The sequence below is a fragment of the Micropterus dolomieu genome, linkage group LG20, assembly GCF_021292245.1.
Source record: "Micropterus dolomieu isolate WLL.071019.BEF.003 ecotype Adirondacks linkage group LG20, ASM2129224v1, whole genome shotgun sequence".
Taxonomy (NCBI): Eukaryota; Metazoa; Chordata; class Actinopteri; order Centrarchiformes; family Centrarchidae; genus Micropterus; species Micropterus dolomieu.
The window spans coordinates 30,869,254-30,876,648 of NC_060169.1; the positions used below are offsets into that span (position 1 = coordinate 30,869,254).

At 42.3% G+C, this 7,395-nt stretch overlaps 1 protein-coding gene across 2 annotated transcripts in view; it reads right to left on the reverse strand.

Annotated features, from left to right (window-relative positions):
* LOC123958702 (synaptosomal-associated protein 25-A-like) overlaps positions 1–6,589 on the reverse strand; it is a 41,973-nt gene extending 35,384 nt beyond the window's left edge. For both annotated transcript variants that reach the window (XM_046032252.1, XM_046032253.1), the window contains exon 1: positions 6,263–6,589. The gene's annotated coding sequence lies outside the window, so the exon portion shown is untranslated. The remainder of the gene's footprint in view (positions 1–6,262) is intronic.
* Positions 6,590–7,395: the final 806 nt, after the last annotated feature.

Below are 7,395 nucleotides of genomic sequence, written 5' to 3' on the forward strand. Positions count from 1 at the left end.
GAGGAGCACTGCCAGAGCCCTGCAAAATGACCTCCAGCAGGCCACAAATGTGCATGTGTCTGCTCAGACGGTCAGAAACAGACTCCATGAGGGTGGTATGAGGCCCCGACGTCCACAGGTGGGGGTTGTGCTTACAGCCCAACACCATGCAGGGTTCCCTGGGTTCCTCCTAATGCAAGACAATGCTAGACCTCATGTGGCTGGAGTGTGTCAGCAGTTCCTGCAAGAGGAAGGCATTGATGCTATGGACCGGCCCGCCCGTTCCCCAGACCTGAATCCAATTGAGCACATCTGGGACATCATGTCTCGCTCCATCCACCAACGCCACGTTGCACCACAGACTGTCCAGGAGTTGGCGGATGCTTTAGTCCAGGTCTGGGAGGAGATCCCTCAGGAGACCATCCGCCACCTCATCAGGAGCATGCCCAGGCGTTGTAGGGAGGTCATACAGGCACGTGGAGGCCACACACACTACTGAGCCTCATTTTGACATATTTTAAGGACATTACATCAAAGTTGGATCAGCCTGTAGTGTGGTTTTCCACTTTGATTTTGAGAGTGACTCCAAATCCAGACCTCCATGGGTTGATAAATTTGATTTCCATTGATGTGATTTTGTTGTCAGCACATTCAACTATATAAAGAAAGGAGTATTTAATGAGATTATTTCATTAATTCAGATCTAGGATGTGTTATTTTAGTGTTCCCTTTATTTTTTTGAGCAGTGTACATTACTACCCAGATCTTTTTTAAATTTATGTAAACAAAACATACTCAAGCCAGATGAGTTATTTCATTATTTCACATTCTGTTCTTTTTGTAAGTTCAGTGAAATGTCAAAACTCTACAACTAGCTTTGAATTTGAACGCTACAAGTACTTTGAAATTCCAAGTACTGAAAAATGACGGATGGATGTCAGATTGTTCAGAGAACAGCTTTATAATCAAGCCCCCGATTTTCATCCAGGTTGACCACAGTGGTTGAAAGTGAATGGTACAAGGTAGAGAAGCTCATACAGCCCTGGTTTGCTGCCCACAAAAACGCCTGCAGTGACAATATGGCGCCACCGAATTAAAACATTCCCTATGGAGTGACAGGAAGGACACACAGAGAGAAATCTGCTGTGGAAAATCACAGAGGAAGTCATGCCTGAACATGTCATTTTTGTGCTATTGTCCAGTGATTATGTCACCAAAGATCTTAGATGTTATGAATCCCAAAACAATTTTCACCAAAACGTATCATAATCACAGACCCTAGGGGCTCACTTTTGAGCACTATTATTCCACATAATAACTGCATGCAGTTGCCACTCACTGATTGAGCAAAGTGGTACAAGGTGACCACCTGGCAGCAAGTGTAAAAATGTACCATTTAAGATGCCCGGCTCTGATTTTAACACCTTTGCTGTGACGGAGGATTACGAAACCCAAATGACAAATGGCTCCGGGCATTCAGGCATTTTTGTCTCCGCTGAGCGGGAATGATGAAGCATAGAGCAATTCTGACTTTTCCTTGTTATATAATCCAGAGGAGGACAGACAGACAGAGAGCTCTGGTAGGCGGCCTAGCAGATTAACCAGAGAAATTGACAGACGGGAAGATAGGCATGTGCAGAGGTGGAGTGGTCAGTCAGAAAGAAAGGAAACACACATTCAACTACAAATTAAAACCATTTAAGAAAGTTTCCAGGGGGATAATTGCAGTAAAATGATGCATCTGCAACCACCTACATGCTCTTAAATGTCAACTTTTTCTGAACGTCAACATGTTCACGAGAAATTGGGCAGACAGAATGATGTGGCGGCGCACAGATATTCAGGCAGGGAGACATGGTGGTGTGAGATGTGCAGGCGACTCAAAGCAATCATCTGTGGCCTGCAGGGATAATCACTGCAAAGCCCCCCTGTCCCATTCACTGAGGATAAAACCCATTGGATTAATCTGTAGGCCTACAGAATACACACACACACACACACACACACACATAGAGATGCCTCACAACACTTACATAACACATGGACCACTCTCGCTCTCTTTTACTTTCCCTCCCTCGTACATGCTTTCCCTTTACATTTACTCCCTCTCTCACTACTGCTTTCAATAACACACACAAAACCTAGAGTGCACACAAATACACACACACATTCTCCATACCCCCCTCCTTTCCACTGTTTCTTCTCCTCTCACATGGACACCTGTCAACATGCTTCTCTGTTCATGCTGTTAATTTATACACATACATGGCGGTGACAGGCACCTATAGCACAGGACATATTAAAATAGATATGAGTACATATACACATGCTGTACGCTATGCATTCACATGACATACAGGATGAAGAAAGGTGTGTAAAATATTATTGCACAACACACACACACAACCACTTCAAAGTCTTATTCAGAACAAAAACAAGAAACTTTAACCTCTCCTTAAGGGTTAGAAAGGCGGCTGATGAGCATCCCTACAGAGTGTAGCTACTGTAACAGTGGAATCAGATTACAGATTATTATCAGATCTGATTAGTAGGAGGAGAACATATCGCAATTTCAATCATCTGAAATGATCCGTCTATGGAGTTTGAGGATCAGAAGACAGGATGGTGTGTGTGACTAACTCTGTTTTTGTGAAGGGAAAGATGGGTTGTTCACATCCTTCTAAATGATGGCTAGCTGCCTTTTAAACTGACAGAGTACAAGTGTTAAAGGTGCCGTGTGGAGATTTCTTGTAAACCAACAACAAGCACCAAGACGCATGGTGTGGATCCCTGAGGTCTGCTGAATGTGTAACCATCCTTATAAAACATCAGCAAAGGTGATTTTTTAAAAATGTTTTAATATTTTGTGCATTCTTTACATCCATTGTTACTTGCTCGTGGTTTTCTTCTTCACTGCCTTGCTACGTTTGTGGTGTGTAACTGCTACTTGTAGCTCAGCGGAATGTTTATTTCTTGATCAGCATGCTCGTGCGCGTGCAAGATACAAACAAAACGGAGACCCACTTGTAAAAGTATTGCTCCATAGCACTACTAGTAGTCAAATACTCCACGGAGAAACTTTATAGGGTAATTTCGGTATTTTTCAACCTGGACAAACCCATGTGTTTGTGTCTATGTGACTAATGGAGACTTTTGTTTAATATATTGGTCCAGTATTGAGTGAGCGTCCTGCAGTCGACAGCACTGAAACAGGGCAGCAGTGTAATCCTTATGGGCAATTTTGCGCCACGTAAAGGTATGTCCACTAAAGTGCTTGTTTTTGCCACTCACAGGCTCAGATTATTATTATAAGAATCTGACAACATAGACATCTACAGTAGATAGATAGATAGATTTTGTTTAACCAGAGCCAGCAGCTATTTCACTCTTGTCAAAGATACAAGAGTCGCTTGACAAAGTAGAAAAAATTTTATTTAACCTTGCAGAACACGGGAGTTGCTGATCTACTGCTGCCTCAGTCGGTTAGTGTGTTTGTGTTATTGTGTGACTTTGGTGTTTTGAAGGGGAAAAAGTCAAACAATAACAAAATAACCTATTGAGGTAGCGGCAAACCACTGAGATAAAATTTCTATTTTTGTCTGGTGGCTAAGTGAAGTTCAGTGAAGTCATTGTTTTGTGAGTCAAAAGAGTATAGGTCCAGAGTCAAGTCCCAAATCATAAATTTTCTTTCAAGACCTACAAGTAAAGTATGTCAGTCTGCTGGTCTACACTGTCAAACTTTCCCTGGAAAATGGATTCACTGATCACTTTTGTCAAACATCCCGTTTTATCTTCACTCTTGGATAGTTTTTAGATAGAAGTCTAAAGTCAGGAGTCATTGGTATTAAAGTCCACCACATCCTGCAGGGCTTCTAAAAACATCTGCTCCTGCCAGAAAAGATGGAATTAACTAAAGATGGCAAATTGTGGTATTTACAATGAGTTTATTTTGATAAATGATGTGCCACCCAAACATTAACAGGTTTCAAGAGTACAAAACAAATACACATCCCAGGGGATAAAAAAAAAAGGTAGCAGTTGTCAAGAACGGACTGCAAATGTGATCTCCCTGCTCGTTTTATTGCTGAAACCTAATAAGTGAGCAACATGCACTGAAAAATAAGATTGTGATCACAGTGCATTCTACCATCTGGCAGTTTTACAGCAGAGTACATTGAACTTCAACAAGGAGAGCGGCACGAAAAGAACAAGATGAATAAATAACATGGGGAATAAATGATACTGTGTGACTGCAGCTTGAAGGGAACGAGAGAAAAGTGTTAGCGCCTGTATTTTCAACAGATGCGGCATGACTGGACCGGAGACTGGTGGTAATTTCTCACCTTTCTGTGAGAAGGGTGATGGATTGGTGGGTGATGGGTGCTGGGGGGGCAGTGGCGGTGCAGCGGGGGTTGTGACAGTCGAGGCAGGAACTGTTTTCTCAACTATTTGTGCACCCAGGCTTCATGTAGGCCATAAAATTTCTGCTGTATTACTATAGAGAAGATCACAGAGGAAGACACCTCACTAACAAACTGACCTGACTCAGCTGCAGCCAGAATGCTCTTCACATTGTACTCCCTGAATTTTGCTCTAATACACAACTAGTTAAATGCTGAAAAAAGAAGGGGGGGGGGGGTACACTGAAATATGCCCTAATTGAAATATCTGTCTGTTTACTCCTGGTTACAAATAATATCAGGCTGCCTAACAAAGACAACACACGTGTGTTGATCTGCTTAAGAGCCGGCCTGAGCTCTTTGTCCTCGCTGACATTAACCCAGGTACAGTGGCAGGACGGGAAGCAGGGAGGGCCAAAGGTCTGTATAATGCTCTTTTTCCTGGAATGCAGGTACAGTTAATTTCTAGAAGAAACAAAAAGTTAATAAAATGACTTGACTTCAGTTCCACAACAAAGTCCTTCCTTGAATAATAAACAACAGGCCATCATTCACCTATTTTCAACCATTTCTTATACTTTATAAATCTTGCAACAAGGCTTATTTCACAACACTATTAATTCACTATGACAAGAAAGGCTTTGTTTTTATTTGGTTAAGCAGTCTAAGTGCATTTTGTGAAATTAGAATTTATTACAACTCATCTGTTTAAGGAGAAATGCACGGAGACACAGGAACAAAATTGTGGCAACACTCTTGGTTTGCCAAACAACAGCAGCGCGTTGGCCTTGGATGCTTTCCACCACAAAGTAAACACCTCTCACCCATTATTGACTCCCTACTCAGCCAGTGTTTTATAAGGCCAATAATGAGCTCTGGCTCTGATCAGGTAGGAAACATTAAGTCGGGGGGATGCGAAGGTCAGACTTATTGAAATCACCAAAGCCTCCTCCATCACACCACCACTGTGGCCAGTGAGTAGGCTACGCCTTTGAGCAAAACAAGAGACCATGAAAAACAATGTCCATGTGAATGTTCACCCAAATAAAGTCTACCAAAATGTGACAAGGTAGAGGACATCACCTCACTGCTTGTTGCCAAAGCAGATCAACTTGTGTGAGGTAATTTCACGACCACCGCACCATTTTCTTCACTCTCACAAAGTGACCTGCCTCATTCTGCCTTGTTTCACAATCAGATACACTTCTACACAGCACCGAGAATCGGAGGGTGGCAGTTTTTCTCCCCACGTGTTTTTTTAAAAAAAAAAAGAAAAAAAAAAAGGATCCTTTACAGATTTTAATATCATAGCTCTGTGTTTGCCCGCTTGAGCTCTTCCGGAGTGTAATATCAGTGCTCCGGAGCTGTCCGCGGTGCTGAACATCATTCACTCTGCAAAAGGCTTTCAGCCCGCGAGTGTAACCCTCCGCCTCACTACACGTCTTTACAAACACGAGAAACAACTTCGCAGAGGCTGCCTCACCCTCTAATTTAATCCTCACAACAAACAAATACTTTAATCTCAAGTGTTCAAGACGGAAGCTCTGACCGAAGCACTGGTTTGTATCACAGAAACACAGAAAACACTACAGCAACATCACAGGAACATTTACGCTGATTTTCCCTTCCGATGCGACTCCATGGGCTTTGTGAACTAGCCTGTGTTGTAAAATGACGAAGACAACAGCTATAACAAACATCTGACAGTAGACCTGTTACAGTAGCTGGAGAAAAACTTTAACAAGCTGTAACAGCCGAACTTTAAAGCCACATAATGAATCATTCAAACTTTAATTGGTGTTGTTCTATATTGTGTTTTTTAACAGTGGACCCAAATGAATAAAACAAAACACACATCCACACACACAAATAGTCAAACCTACCTCTTTAAGTTTCTTCTGCTCTTCTTCTTTTTATTTTGCTTGATTTGTGTCGACACGGGATGAAAATGTCCGTCCGCGCTATGGCTCCACTCAACGGGACTGTCCCCGGTGGAAACACACCGCCCTCTGCTCCACTCCAACTGTAAAGCGCGACGGATTAAGAAACCACAAACTTCCTGTCACTGTTTTACAAAATAAACCCTATACAAAGCAAGCCCTTTTAGACCTTAGAGGGAGCTTTGGTCACCCTAGCAGCACAACAGAAAGTGCACCATGGGATATTTTGGCAAACAGTGCCTCCATGTTGATTTTTACTCCCGAACTTCAGCCTCCAATTAGGCCTAACTGTCAGTTTCATTAACTGGAAGTTGACCCGACACCTACAGGCTACTCTGGTATTTAAAACACCTTTGAACATCCCATGAAATGTAGCCTATGACTATGGCGAAACTAAAACACCCCAGGATCTCCCAGACATCTACTGTCCCTCAACTACAGCGTCCCCCCAACAACAGTTCCGCTCTGAGGTGATTAATAAACAATTAATAGGAATTTCTCCCCAAATGGATTATAGTTGTGTTTTACCATTTCCACCCTCACTGTAGGTTAATAGGCTATGCATGGGAATAATAAATTTCATTCAATTATTAGCTTATTATTGCTGTTGTTATTCTTAAATGTTCGTGTTTAATTTATTGCTAATATAATGACACCATTTTATGTACATTTAAAAAACATTCACAATTGTGTCATTTAGCCTACATCTTTTACTCTCTTTTAATTTGATGGGTATGTCATCGAACTTCCTGCCTCGTTGTGTTGAATTTGATGGCGATCACAAAATGGCCGCGCCCTCTGACGTCAGAGGGAGTGGATACAAGGTTTTGTTTGTTTGTTTCCTTTTATTGAATACAGAGGTTCAGACAGCCACCTGCATGACATCAGTTCATTACTACACAACAGAGAACACCTGACCTTCTTTCCATTTGTCTGCGCAGAAGATTACCTGTCGGGACCCTTCAAAGGGGACAAGTTGTGCAGGTACCTGAGAGACAGACACACACACGCGACAGACCCCCCCCCCCCCCCAAACAACTGTAAAAATAAAATTCTTCATTATCACAAATGTGATA